This window comes from Narcine bancroftii, chromosome 2 (genome assembly GCF_036971445.1).
Source record: "Narcine bancroftii isolate sNarBan1 chromosome 2, sNarBan1.hap1, whole genome shotgun sequence".
In the NCBI taxonomy this organism is placed as follows: domain Eukaryota; kingdom Metazoa; phylum Chordata; class Chondrichthyes; order Torpediniformes; family Narcinidae; genus Narcine; species Narcine bancroftii.
This window is the reverse complement of record NC_091470.1, coordinates 370475256-370490650: the sequence shown is the minus strand read 5'-3', so window position 1 is coordinate 370490650 and position 15395 is coordinate 370475256. Positions and strand designations below refer to the sequence as shown.

At 44.7% G+C, this 15395-nt stretch overlaps 1 protein-coding gene across 2 annotated transcripts in view; it reads right to left on the bottom strand.

The window, feature by feature from the left end:
- Positions 1-15395, bottom strand: part of LOC138755859 (oxysterol-binding protein-related protein 1-like) — a 239806-nt gene that overhangs the window by 214633 nt on the left and 9778 nt on the right. Inside the window, exon 1 of one of the 2 annotated variants that reach the window (XM_069922590.1) lies at positions 8568-8706. The exons of the other annotated variant lie outside the window; for it this stretch is intronic. The gene's annotated coding sequence lies outside the window, so the exon portion shown is untranslated. Of the gene's footprint in view, positions 1-8567; positions 8707-15395 lie in introns of those variants that run through there. 2 annotated transcript variants of the gene reach the window in all.

Genomic DNA, 15395 nt, shown 5'->3' with positions numbered 1-15395 from the left:
CTTTTACAATAGATAACCTTTCCTTTAGAGAATGGGAGAAAAAAGGGTTCAAAAGAATAGAAAATTGCTTTTCAGGAAATAAATTATTATCCTTTGAACATAAGAAGGATAAATATAATATAACTCAAGATACAGTGCTGGCATATTACCAATTGAGATCCTACTTGAAGGACAAATTGGGAAGCAGTCTGAGGTTACCAGAGGGAAGTAATTTTGAATATGTGATTACAGATACAATGATAATCAAAAAATTTATAACAAATATGTATATTAAACTGCAAGAAAAGGAGAATGAGGAAACAAATGGTAAAACTAAACAAAAATGGGAACAAGATTTAAACATAAAGATAAAGAAGGAAACATGGGAGAAGTTATGCTCTGGAACGATGAGAAATACAATAAATACGAGGTTACGTATGATACAATATAACTGGATACACAGGCTATACATTACACCTCAAAAGTTAAATAAATGGGACCCAACAGTATCCGACAGATGTTTTCGCTGTAAAAAGGAAATGGGAACAACAATTCATGCAATCTGGACATGTGAGAAAGTGAAAAAATTTTGGGAAGATCTAAACCAGATATTAAATAAAATCACAAAAAGCAATATACCAAAAAACCCAGAGATCTTCCTCCTAAGTAACATAAAAAACAAAGAATTTGGAATTGATTTGGAGGATGCACAAAAAAGATTTGTTAAGATAGCTCTAGCCGTAGCAAAAAAATGTATTATGTCAACCTGGAAATTGGAAGATAATTTGAGAATACAACAATGGTATATAGAAATGAATAAATGTATTCCATTAGAAAAAATAACATATAGTTTAAGAAATAACATTACAATATTTGAACAAATATGGGAGCCATACATGAAACACAATAGAGAAAACCTACCGGGGACATCTACCACCTAAAATGACAGAAGGAGAAGGAAATGAAAAGAATTGACTCAGTGGAATTTCTTGTTTATTTTTATTGAGTGACAACATTGTTTAATGGGTTTAATGTATCTTAGATTCTGAACTTTAAATGAATGGAAGGGGAGGGAGGGAGGAGAAGATGGGGGGGGGAAGAAAACGACACTGTATATATTTGAAAAGGAAAATGTATGCATCTTGATCAATGTGGTTTATAGTGTGAAAAATAACAATTTTTTTTAGAAAAAGAACCTTCCTCAGCAGTAACCATTTACCTTTCAAGCACCAGAGCCTGGTGAACTTCTTAAATGTTAAATTCTGGGCACAGTATAAGAATTGCCTGCAACCAGTGAACTTGAGGAGTGAGAAATGAGATTGGACTGTGAATCAAAGAACTTTTCTGAACATATTACATACACGTCCGCTTAGAATTAGAAGGGGGTTAAGTTAATAGTAATAAGTTAAAATTTGATCTTGTTTTTATGTTTAAAGATAATTAAAAGCAACTTTTGTTTAAGTAACCATTTGTCTTGGTGAATTTCTATTGCTGCTGGGTTTTGGGGTCCTCTGGGCCCATAACACTTGCCAGGGATGAAACAATAGGGAAATTTTGAGTCTCTTGAGCCCCTTTTTCACTGGTATCCCAGTTAATTGGCTGTGCAGTGTCCCAGGATAGGAAGCCCTTTGTGCCATTTCCACTGGACCACCCTTAACTGGGCCATTAATTGCTTTCCAACTGAATATACTCATCCCCGGGGATTGGAGTATTTGACCTTCAACTGGAAATGGGTGACTTTCTGCTGATCAGCAAATGCCAGGGATATGAGTAGAGGATATAGAGGCGGTCAATCCCCGGCGTGAAATGGCGTCAGCGTTCGGACAGTGTTCCTTTTCCATTGGGCCCTGTCCTAGTAAATTCCCAGTTAATTCCTGGGACAAGGTGCCAGTGGAAAAGGGGCTTTAGACACATGGATGAAAGAAAAATACAAGGTTATGATTTAGGAAGGGTAGAGCTTTGTTTTGGTAGGCATATATGGGTTGGCACAACATTGTGGGCTGAAGGGCCTGTACTATGCTGTAATGTTCTATGTAACTACAGTATTAAGTGACAATAAATGGAACCTTGAAATGGGTAAGAAGAAAGGTCAAAGGCCAGAGACACACAGGAGACCGCAGACCCCAGAATCTGAAGCTAAACATATCAGCTGCAGGAAACTCAGCAGTTCGACCAGCATCTGTGGGAGAGGGAGAATGGTCAACGTTTCAGGCCAGGACCCTTTGGTACATTTCAAATCTCCGCCAACTAATCTGGTGGCTAAACCATCGCATCTTCGTCCTCAGCAAAAGTACCACATAGTGGCAGAGATGCGTTGAGGGTGAGAGAGTTTAACGGAGATGTATGGGACAGGCTTTACACACAGGAAAAGGTGGGTGCTGGGAAGAGGCTGCCTGAGGTGGTGGTGGGAGCAGATACAACTGCAGCTTTTAAGAGGTTTCTCGATGGACACATGAATATGCAGGCCGTAGAGAGGTGGTTGTGTGCCAGGCCCGAGGAGCAGAGGTTTAGCTTTATCTGGACAGAACTCGGACTTTTCTCTTTGGAGCGAAGAAGTCTGAGAGGTGACTTAATAACAGTGTACAAGATATGAAAGGCATAGATAAGGCAGACAGTCACCACTTTATTTCCTCCCCAGGGCAGGAACTAAGAAGATCAGGGGACATCTCTACAATGTGAAGGGAGAGAAGTTTAGGGGAGACATCTGAGGTAAGTTTTTTTTTGGGGGGGGGGATTTTTTACCCATTTTGGGGTTAAAATTATTAAGATACTTAAAGATCTTTTCAAAGAAAACTTCAGTCCTCTGTTTAGACAGGTGAAAGAGACCTTATCTAAATGGTTCCCCCCTCTCTATATCGCTTGTTGGTAGAATTAACGTCATCAAAATGAATGTTCTCCCTAAATTTTTATATTTATTCCAGACAAGTCCTGGTGTGCACCAATTGCTGTCCTTTAAGGTCCACCAGCAAGCAGTGGGCTCACAGGAAGTCTGCTGCCTGGAACGGTTGCGCCCATGTCCATGTGAACCGGGCCAGGTTTGCCATTCTGGGTGTCATAGGCCGGGGTTGGGGGGGGGGGAAAGGACACTTATTTCAGCGCCGGTGTCAACGAGGAAGCACCTTCCAGACAGAGAGTCCCACACACGGAGGAGGCTGTCACGTTGGCCAACCCCCACAGCCATCAACAATGGTTGGCCGTACAAGGGGCAACTCAGGGGGGGGAAACATTTGGGGTTATGGGAATTTTAAATGTGGGAATAGTGGAAATATTTTATGTTTTAGAAGTGTTGCCTTATAGTGTGTTCAAAAAAAGAAAAATGAGAAATGGATATGGGGGAAAGGTGGTGATGAGGAAGTGGAAATGAGAGGTAAACAAAGTATGAAATGGCCATGTTGAACTATATGACTATAAATATTAATGGAATACATAACCAAATCAAAAGGAAGAGGCTGTTAAATTTACTGAAGAAAGAAAAAATAGATATAGCATTTGTGCAGGAAATGCATCTAACTGAAATGGAACATAATAAATTAAAGAGAGACTGGGTAGGGCACGTAGCGGCAGCATCATATAATTCAAAAGCCAGAGGAGTGGCTTTATTAATCAATAAAAATGTACCAATCAAAATAGAGGAGGAAATAATAGATCCAGCAGGGAGGTATGTAATGATAAAGTGACAGATATATTCAGAATTCTGGAATTTGCTCAATGTATATGCATCTAATGAAGAGGACCAAAAATTTATGCAAGATACCTTTTTGAAGATTGCAGATACGCAGGGGAATATACTGATAGAAGGGGATTTTAACCTTAATTTGGACTCAAAGATGGATAAAACTGGAAAAAAGACTAGCAGAAAGAGCCAAATTTATGATTAAATCGATGCAGGAAATGCAACTTTTGGATATATGGAGGTGACAACTCCAAAGGAGAAGGAATACTCATATTATTCGAGTAGACATACTCAGGATTGACTTGTTCCTGTTGTCAGCCCATATCCAAGGGAGAGTTAGGAAAACGGAATATAAAGCTAGATTGCTATCTGATCATTCACCCCTGTTATTAGCAATAGAACTGGAGGACATCCCACCAAGAATGTATAGATGGAGGTTAAACTCCATGCTACTTAAAAGACAGGATTTTAGAGAATTCATTGAGCGCCAAATTAAAATGTACTTTGAAATAAATACGGAATCAGTGAAATTTATATTATGGGATGCAATGAAAGCCTTCATCAGAGGGCAGATAATAAGTTATGTAACTAAGATGAAGAAGGACCACAATCGGGAAATAGAACAGCTGGAAAGGGAGATAGTAAGTACAGAAAAAGAATTAGCAACAAGGGAAGATACAACAAAAAGAAGAGAATTGGAGGACAAAAAAATAAAATATGAAACACTACAAACATACAAGGTGGAGAAGAACATAATGAAGACAAAGCAGAAGTATTATGAGCTAGGAGAAAAAACGCTCAAAATACTAGCTTGGCAGCTTAAGACAGAACAAACTAAAAGAACGGTATTGGCATCAAAGAAAAAGGACAAACAAATTATATATAACCCAACGGAGATCAATGAAAACTTCAAAGAATTCTACGAGCAATTATATCGAACTGTGAACCAAGGGAAAGAAGACAAAATAGATGAGTTTCTAGCTAAAATTGAACTACCAAAATTGCAAGAAGAGGAGCAAATCAAATTGATAAAACCATTTGAAATAGAGGAAATACAGGATATATTAAGAAAGCTGCTGAACAATAAAACACCTGGAGAGGATGGACTCCCAATAGAATTCTATAAAACAATGGCTGGCTGTGGCGTTTCGCTTAAACACGCAGGGTGGGCGGCATTGATGGGCCCTGCACCCCATCATTGATAGTAGCAATAGTGTAGGATCAGGGGGTCCACTTTCTTCTCTGTTTGCTGTGGCTTGTTGCCGGCTGTGTGCAAGGCCAAGCAATCTGTTCCAACAAGGCGCTGGTTTCTTTCCTCACTCTCCAGAGAACATCCGCCCAGGCTGCGACTTTCCTGGGGTCGCTGAAGTCCTCAATGGCAAACAAGAGTGAATATCCTTGGCCAGCTGCTCCAGGAAAATCTGCTCGAAGAGCAGGCACAGCCTGTGTCCCTCAGCAAGGGCGAGCATCTCGCTCATGAGGCCGGATGGGACGCTGTCCCCCAAACCGTCCATAGGCAACAATTGGGCAGCGTGCCACACCTGAGAGCCCAAAAATGCAGGTTAATAGCTTCTTGAGGACATCGTATTTGCCTTGTTCTGGAAGCTGCTGCAGAAAGTTGACAACCCTCGCTGCCGTATCCTGGTTGAGCGAGCTCACCACGTAGAACAGTAGTAACGTGTGGTGTCAGCATTGACCTATCGAAGATGGAACTGGGCTTTGGCCTGTTCGAACTACACGTGTGGCTGTGTAGCCCAGAACTTTGGCAGCTTCAACGAAACCACGTGAAAAGCCGCTTGTTCCATCATCTCCGGGTCCAACCTGAGGTTGGACTGCCAGGGTCACCAACGTAGCATGCATGCTGTCACAATGTGTGGAAAGAATGACGCACACCCAAGAAGTCGAAGTCTAGTTTACTGCCAGCTCTGCTTATATTCTCTCCTCGCTGCTGACAACCAGAGTAACATCACAGCAGCGCCGGCCTCGGATTGGTCGGTGTTCCTGCCGTTGCTTGTTGCTTCCTGCCATGCTGGTGGTCACCTGAGATGAAGGTTGTTGGCTCCCGCGGGATCTGCGGAGTCACCAAGTTCGTCAGCCATCTTGTACTGGGTTGTGTCCCGATTAGTGGGCCTCTACAGTATTGACTTTTTTTTAGGTTAAATCCTTGTCAAAAGGGTTTAATAGATTCCTGTATGGAATATGAATAAAATTTCTATGAATAAAATTAAGAGTGCTTGGGATATATGGACCAAGTGTTTGAAATTGGTCCATTCCTCTTCCATTTATGCACGTCATTCATTTATTCAAGATTGTACATAGAGCACATTTATCCAAAGATAAATTAGCTCAGATTTTTCCTACTATCAACCCTTTATATGACAGTCGTCATAACGGGATTGCTTCCTTATTTCAGATGTTCTAGTCCTGTTCAGCATTAGATCACTATTGGAAGGAAATTTTTTAAACATTTTCCCGTATTTTCTCAGCTGCCATTCAACCTCAGGATAGTTAGAATTGTGACAGATTATGTTATTTTTATATTGTTACGAGCCCAAAGGACCCCGAAACTCAGCAGCAATAGATATTTACCACGACAAAGAGTTACTTAAAGTTATTTTTAAATATCTTTAAACATGAAAACAGAATCAAACTTTAACTTATCTCTATTAACTTAACTAACCCAAATTAACCCCCTTCTAATTCTAAGCGCACGTGTGTGGAAATCTAAGAAAAGTTCTTGGGTTCACAGTTCAATCTCACGTCTCATTCTTCCAAATTCACTGGTTGTATAGGCAATTCTTAGACTGTGCACAAAATTTAACATGAATAAAGTTCACCAGGCTTTGGTGCTCGAAAGGTAAATGTTTGCCACTCAGGAAGGTTCTTTGGAGGTTTGCAGAGAGAGATTTGTTGTTCCAGGATTTCCACAACTGAGGTACCACCATTAGTCGCCTCAATGTCTCGCTGATGAAACTTGCCCCATCAGGGTTCTCCAGATGATAACCTCTTTCTTTCAGGCTACCACAGAGTCCCTTTGTGTTCCTCTTATTCCAAGAGAAACATCAAACAGATAACACTTCCAGCCATCCACTGCTCTGGAGCTTTCTGTTTCAATTCCAACAAGTTTCCTGCTTGCTTCAGCTGTGACTGTTCAGCCTCTCTCCCTCTTAATCTTTCAACTGCTAAAAAGCCCATGTGACTCTCGCACTTGTAAACCCCCCCACTTTGCAGAAAGGTCAGAAGCCTTGTAAAAATGTTCAACACTGATGACTGGTCTCGAGGTGATTCATTTGATGACAATTTCAATTAACACCTACTTGTGAAATGTGCATAGCATTCTCCATAGTTTCTGTAATGTTACTGAATATGAATTCTTCAGTATTTCAATTAAGATCTGTTTTAAAATGTGTGTATGTATGCAACCTACTCTAATTTTATCAATTATCTCCCAAATATATATTCCCATTACAATAGGTTTTAAAGAAGATAAATTATGATAGGTTATTTAGTGTAGGTCACAAACAAACACTTCACAACACAGATCTCATTTAAAATGCCAGAGCTCTGCTCAAGCCAGACAGTCCAGGCTCCCAATGACTTTGTAAAGACAATGGAAACTGCTTTGCTGAAGGACTTCACACGTAGGTGTTAATTGGGCATGATGTGGAGTAACGGATTATTATTTTGGAAAGCAACAGATGAATGGTCTCAGGAGATTAGGTCCAGTTCCATAGTCTGTGTCTGTCTGAATGCAGTTGGCTGTTCTAGGAGGGTCATGTGGTTTTCTCTGAGAGAAAGAGAGAGAGAGAATTCAGTTCTACTGTTCAGCAGGAGCATTTGGGACTAGAACAGGACAAGTCGACAAACTTGTGGGAAAACCCCCATTTTGAAGACGGTTTGTGAGTTCTGAGTTCAACCTGGTCAAAGCCCTTGTGGTCCATCCAAGAGGAGAGGACCGGCTGCCTAATGTTTCACTTGATATAAGGGAAACAAGAAGGAACTCTGGGGTGACCTGAAAGAAAGAGGTTAACTTCTGGAAAACCCTGAGGGGGCAAGTTTCTTCAGCAAGACACTGAAATGGCTGGTTATAGGGAATCAGTTGTGGGTGTTTGTAAGATAAATAGAGGGTTATGAGGTAAGAAGGGTTTTTTTGGGTAGGTATATATAGGCCGGCAGAACATCGAGGGCCGAAGGGCCTGTTCCTGTCGCACCGCCCTTGTTTGACTGACAGTGTCCTGATACAACAGAGCAGTCACGCACAACCGGACAAGGCTTTCAACCTGCCCTCAAGGAACTTACAAAGTGCAAAACCACCAGAATATTTGGAAGTGCTGGCAAAGACCTGGTTTAAACGAGTAAAGACTCACAATCCTGGAGAAACTCAGCAGGTCAGTGTCCTTTATAGAGCAAAGATAACGAAAGAGAAGCAACGTTTCGGGCTGGAGCCCTTCATCAAGATACAACACGACTTCATGAATTGCTTTACTCATTCCCCCCATATTACTGAGTCAACAAGGCCGGAGGGGTTCAGGGCCAGGGGGCCAGGGGGTCCAGCCCAGTGTGCACACAATCTCTCACTGCAGGGTCGCAAGTCTGTGCAGTAACTTCCACGCTCTGCAAGAAGTACATTTGCAAGGTCCTGGACTTGCAAACTCCACCTCTGCCTTCTCCAAAGTTTGCGAGCCAGCCCACGAACCAGGTCGCCCTCAGTCTACACCCCCGAGGCGGCCGCGACGGGACGAGAACCTAACGCACCCTCGCCTTCAAGAGGCTGCGAGCTGAACAGAACTGGGCTGTCATGCAAGCGCCCAAAATGAGATTCAAATGCAATCCAAGTTTGCACTGAAACACAACTTGGTGGCGATGCAATGTTGCCCTTGCCAGCAGATGTGCGCAGTATTGGGCGGCAGCGTACCTGGATACAGGGAGGTGCAGCGCCCGGGGTTCCCCTCCTGGATACAAGGCAGCGCCCGGGGTTCCCCTCCTGGATACAAGGCAGCGCCGGGGTTCCCCCGCCAGGCCGTCCCAGAGCGCGTGACTGCGGCGCAACAATGTAACAGGCGGGGATTCCGCGCACGGGGGCAGATTCCCCAGGGCGGAGCGCGCATGCGCCGTCACTCACAGCCCTGTCTTCCTCCATCCCTCCCCTTCCTCCAGCTGTCTCTCTCTCTTCCTCTATCCCTTTCCTCCAGTCCTTTCTTCCTCTTCGTCCATTTCCCTCTCCTTTCCTCCACCCCTGCATTCTCTCTTCCTCTATCCCTTTCCTTTCCTCCAGTCCTTTCTTCCTCTTCCTCCATTCCCCTCTCCTTTCCTCCACCCCTGCTTTCTCTCTCTTCCTCTATCCCTCTTTCCTTTCTTCCAGTCCTCTTTCTCTCTCTTCGTCCATTCCTCTTTCCTTTCCTCCACCCCTGCATTCTCTCTCTTCCTCTATCCCTCTTTCCTTTCCTCCATCCTCTTTCTCTCTCTCTTCATCCATTCCCCTCTTCTTCCCTCCACCCCTGCGTTCTCTCTTCCTCTATCCCTTTCCTTTCCTCCCATCCATTCTCTCTCTTCGTCCATTCCCCTCTCCTTTCCTCCACCCCTGCATTCTCTCTCTTCCTCTATCCCTCTTTCCTTTCCTCCAGTCCTTTCTTCCTCTTCGTCCATTTTCCTCTCCTTTCCTCCACCCCTGCGTTCTCTCTCTTCCTCTATCCCTTTTCTTCAGTCCTCTTTCTTTGTCCATTCTCCTCTCCTTTCCTCCACCCCTGCATTCTCTCTCTTCCTCTATCCCTCTTTCCTTTCCTCCATCCTCTTTCTCTCTCTCTTCATCCATTCCCCTCTTCTTCCCTCCACCCCTGCGTTCTCTCTTCCTCTATCCCTTTCCTTTCCTCCCATCCATTCTCTCTCTTCGTCCATTCCCCTCTCCTTTCCTCCACCCCTGCATTCTCTCTCTTCCTCTATCCCTCTTTCCTTTCCTCCAGTCCTTTCTTCCTCTTCGTCCATTTTCCTCTCCTTTCCTCCACCCCTGCGTTCTCTCTCTTCCTCTATCCCTTTTCTTCAGTCCTCTTTCTTTGTCCATTCTCCTCTCCTTTCCTCCACCCCTGCATTCTCTCTTCCTCTATCCCTCTTTCCTTTCCTCCAGTCCTCTTTCTCTCTCTTCATCCATTCCCCTCTCCTTTCCTCCACCCCTGCGTTCTCTCTCTTCCTCTATCCCTCTTTCCTTTCCTCCAGTCCTCTTTCTCTCTCTTCGTCCATTCCTCTTTCCTTTCCTCCACCCCTGCGTTCTCTCTCTTCCTCTATCCCTCTTTTCTTTCCTTCATCCTCTTTCTCTCTCTCTTCATCCATTCCCCTCTTCTTTCCTCCACCCCTGCGTTCTCTCTTCCTCTATCCCTCTTTCCTTTCCCCCCATCCATTCTCTCTCTTCGTCCATTCCCCCCTCCTTTCTTCCACCCCTGCATTCTCTCTCTTCCTCTATCCCTCTTTCCTTTCCTCCAGTCCTTTATTCCTCTTCGTCCATTTTCCTCTCCTTTCCTCCACCCCTGCGTTCTCTCTCTTCTTCTATCCCTTTTCTTCAGTCCTCTTTCTTTGTCCATTCTCCTCTCCTTTCCTCCACCCCTGCATTCTCTCTTCCTCTATCCCTCTTTCCTTTCCTCCAGTCCTCTTTCTCTCTCTTCATCCATTCCCCTCTCCTTTCCTCCACCCCTGCGTTCTCTCTCTTCCTCTATCCCTTTCCTTCAGTCCTCTTTCTCTCTCTTCGTCCATTCCCCTCTCCTTTCCTCCACCCCTGCAATCTCTCGCTTCCTCTATCTCACCTTTCAGAATCCAAATTTGTCATGAACAAGTCATGAAATTCATTGTTTTGTGGCAGAATCACAGTGCAAACATTTCATAAACCATTTTCCGAAAATAATTAAAAATAGTGCACGAAAAGTCAAAGTGAGGAAGTGTCTGGTTCACTGGTCATTCAAGAATCTGATGGCGGGGGGGGAAGAAGCTGTCCTTGTGCCGCTGAGTGCTTGTCTTTCCACTCCTGTACCTCTTCCCCGATGGTAGCAGAGTGAAATGGGTGGTGATGGGGATCCTTGAGGATCCTAAACACTGACAGCTCTCTCTTATCCTCTTTCCCCCCCCTCTCTATTTGTATATACAGTAAAACCCAGCCCACCTCTCTCTTTCTCTACCCTTCTCGGCTTGCCTCCAGCCCCTTCCCTCTCCATTCAGAGGCACCTGTCCCTATCACCTCAGCTTTTTTCTCTTCTCCCCTCCCACCTCTATCCAACCTCTTACCAGTTGGCCTCTGTTCCTCTGTTTCTCTATCTGCCCTTTCATCCACCTTTTTATTCAGGCCCCTGCCTGTTTTTCCTCATCCTTGGAGAATGCCTGGGCCCAAAAAGTTGGTCACCCTCCACGTTCCGTGGTTGCTGCGTGACCTGCTCATATTTAGCTGGCACGAGAAGTACATTCTGCAGGAGAAGCAAGTGGGCGGGGGGGGGGGCACCCACTTCGTTGGGTTAAGCTCTTGGGAGTCACCATCTTGGAGAACCTTTCCTGGACCCAACATACAAATTAAGAAACCACATCAGCATCTCTACTTCCTCAGGAATTTGCGGAGGTTTGGTATGACATCAGGTGTTGCCGGAACCACTGTAATGGCAGCTCTGCCTCTGGCGAAGACCCTCGGGGAGCGAGGGAGGAAAGCTATAGTACTCCAACAGAGTCCAACTACCTGGTCAACTTCCATCAGCTCCACACAGGCTTTGAACGGCCCGTTAAAGGAGCCGACGGCAGTTTTATTTAAAATCCCGTGGCCGCGGGATCTGCGCATAAAATATCAGTGCCCATGATCGGCACCAGACTGGGATGCAGACTCCAGGGGAGCAGAGGACTGGTGCAGGGCATCAGAAAATGGGGAGACCATGCCCTGAGAAAGAGGAGACAACCCATGGGACGGTGACCATGGCAGCGGACAGCGAGGGGGCTCTGTGGCTGGAAGACCAATGCCTGCGGTGGGCTGCTGGTGGCTCGAGACAAGGAACCCACAGAGGCTGGGGGCTGCCGTCGGGAGACTCACGCCAGACTCTAGACTGCTGGAGACTAGCTTGAAACTGGCTGAAGAGGTACCAGATATCGGAACTGGGATCGAGAGGGCGCCGAAGGGTCCCTGACCATGTTGGAGGTTAAGATCCGGAGCTCAGGTTGCCAATGGTTTGGACTGGACTCCGTGTGGCTGTGGAGGCTGCAGAAGCTCTGGAAGCAAATTCACGGACACTCGGTGACTCTGAGGGGACTCTCTGTTGCTTCTCTCTTTCTGACTGTAAGAGGCGCTTCAGGAATTTCTGCTGGTAGCGAATCTGTCTGCCTTACAGCAGGCAACAGCGATTTTGTATAATATGACCTGTTTTATTACAAAGGCAATAAATTGAATCTTGAAACCCTGATAAATTTATATGGAGGTGTGCTGGAAAATATGCTGACCAGCTGCATCACGGTCTGCTATGGGGACACCAATACCCTCAAGTGTAAAGCCCTCCAAAGGTAGTGGACACAGCCCAGGACATCACAGGCAAAGTATCTACAGAGAACGCTGCCGTCGGAGAGCAGCAGCGATCATCAAGTATCCACCCCACCCAGCACACGCTCTGTTCTCACTGCTGCCATCAGGAAAGAGGTGTTAGTGCCACAAGACTCGCACCACCAGGTCCTGGAACAGCTGCTCCCCCTCCACCATCAGACTCCTCAACGACAAACTCAATCAGGGACTCACTTAAGGACTCTTACTTGTGAACTTTATTGATTTTCTTTTTGTTCTCTCTGTATTGTCAGTTTGTTTACATTTGTTATCTTTATTTGTTTACATTTATTGCATTACCAATAATGCAATAATGGAAATTCTGCCTGGCCTGCAGGAAGAAGAATGTCAGGGTTGTATGTGATGTCATGCACATACTCTGACAATAAATCGGAAATCTGAATCTGCGATTTGTTTTGCACGCTTGTCGTGGAGTGACGCTCTATCCGTGGCCACTGGCAACAATGTGCACGGCTGTTTATCAAATACAGTAAAACCCCTGGTATCCGGCACCTATGGGGATTGGTACATGCCGGATAAGCAAATTTTCCGTTAGGTTGAAATTGCGTGTTGTGTGAATAGCAAACTAACGGCAAGGTGCGCCAATTTTAAACTTCCATATTTTTTATCTATTTATTTTCTGCAATTTTTTTTGCCAGTTGCTTGAATTCCAGATATCGGGGGTTTTACTGTGTATACAAATAGAGAGCAGGGAAAGTTTCTTGCCGTGCATATAAAGTACAACCCAAACCTCATTCATCTGGAAGGGGCAGCACTTCCCAAGGAGGTTGAGGAGGGCAAGGATACTGGCCCCCTCCTTGACAACTTTTCACAAGAGCACAATTGAGAGTGTCCTGTCCGGCTCCATCACTGTGTGGGGGACGGTAGATGCAAAGGACCGATCCGGATATCTGTACAGAGGATGATCAAAACAGCCAACAAGATCACTGTTCCTCAACAGACGACATTTAATGGGAGCGTTGCTTAAATAGGCCTCAAGGAATTATTGAGGACCCTTTCCATCCAGTACACAGGATCTTTGACCCACTGCCATCAGGAAGGAGGTACAGGAGCATCAAAGTCAGGACGGCCAGGCTGGGGAATAGCTTTAGTAAACCACACAGAAATGTTAGAGAAACTCAGCAGGTCTTGCAGCGTCCATAGGAGGTAAAGATGTATCACCAACGTTTTGGACTGAGCCCTTCTTCAACGTAACACAGCCAGACCTGCTGAATTCCTGCAGCATTTCCAAGTATTTCCTACAATCATCATGTCTGCAGACTTTAGTGTTTCATTGGGAAATAAATTCTTCCCACATGCTGCGAGATTGATGAACGGTATCCTGTAACCGAGAAAATCATTCACAAGATAAAGGAACAGAAGTAGGCCATTCAGCCCATCGAGTCTGCTCCGCAAATCCACCCTGAGCTGAACTGTTTTCACATCTAGTTCCAAGTTCCAGCCTTTTCCCCAAATCCTTTGATACCCTAATTCCCCCAAAAATGTACTTTTATATATAATATATGTACATAAATAGACACAGGGATGTAAGAAAAATAGAGGGTTATGGGTTTGAGGTAAATTTACATAGGTCGGCACAATATTGTGGGCTGAAGGGTCTGTACTGTGCTGAATGTTCTATGTTCTGTCTGACAGTAAAGAGGTTGTTAGGTAAACACATGATATTCATATTCATGGCATCATGGTTGGCACAGACATCATGGACGAAAGGCCGTGTTCCTGTGCTGTATTGTTTGAAGATCCATGAATAGGGGGAGGGCAATTTACAATATTATTAAAAAGGTTCCTGGAGGTGTTAAATGGGACATCCATATCATTTTTAATAAAGAGCCATGATCTGAGTTCAGGCCCACCATGTTACAGAGAGGAGGAAGGGGTGGGGTGGCAAGGTGAGAGAACATTTGGAGGACAAGAGTGGTTGTGAATTTAGTCAAAAAGAGAAAGAAAGCACAGGTGGGGTTTAGAAAATCAGATGCAGTCCTTGAGGGATATATAAATTCCAGGAAAGGGTTCAAGCAGGGTATTAGTAAGCCCAATATGCTTGGCAGGTGGGGCAAACCAGAAACAAAAGCAGAACTGCAGGAAAGATGTGAAAGCTATGGAGAGGGTGCAGAGGAGATTCACCAGAACGTTGCTTGGATTGGGAAACAAGTCTTATGGGGCAAGGTTAGCAGAGCTGGGACTTTTCTCTTTGGAGCGTAAGAGGTGACTTAATAGAGGTCTACAAGAATCTGAGAGGATGGACAGCCAGCACCTGCTTCCCAGGGCAGGATCAGCAGACACCAGAGGACATGTGTACAAAGTGAAGGGGAGACAACAGAGGTCATTTCCTTTTCAGAGAGTTGTGGGTGCCTGGAAGGCCTTGTCATGGGAGGTGGTGGAGGCTGAAACATTAAGGGCATTTAAGAAGCTCTTAGTTTTGGTCATCTGACTACAGGAAAGATATCAGTAAAATTGAAAAAGTGCAGAGGAGATTTACTGGGATGTTGCCCAGACTTACAGGGAAAGGTTAAACAGGTTAGGACTTTATTCCCTGGAGTGTAGAAGAATGAGGAAGATTTGATGGAGGTATTTAAAATTATGAGGGGGACAGACAGAGTAAATATAGACAAGCTTTTTCCACTGAGGGTCAGTGAGATACAAACCAGAGGACATGGGTTAAAGGTGAAAAGGGAAAAGTTCAGGAGGAACTTCACAGAGAGTGAATGGGGGCTCAATTTGAGCATTTAAGAAGAATTTGGACAGGTACATGGATGGGAGATCTTGTTTGACAAACTTGTTAGGATTCTTTGAGGATATAATGGGTGCAGTGGCTAGAGGGGAACAGGTTGATGTAATATATTTGGATTTCCAGAAAGCGTTTGATAAGGTGCCGCACAAGAGACTTCTCAGTAAGTTACAGGAAAGTGGAGTCCGAAAAAGTCGATTGGCCTGGATTGAAAATTGGTTGTCTGACAGGAGGAAGAGAGTCGGGATAAGTGGGAGTTTTTCAGGTTGGCAGAGAGTGGTAAGTGGGGTGCCGCAGGGGTCGGTGTTAGGCCCACAACTGTTCATCATTTACATTGATGACTTGGAGGAGGGGACAAAATGTGGTGCAGCCAAGTTTGCGGATGACACCAAATTGAGTGGAAGAGCAAATTGTAATGAGGGTGTGGAGAGTCTGCAGAGGGATAG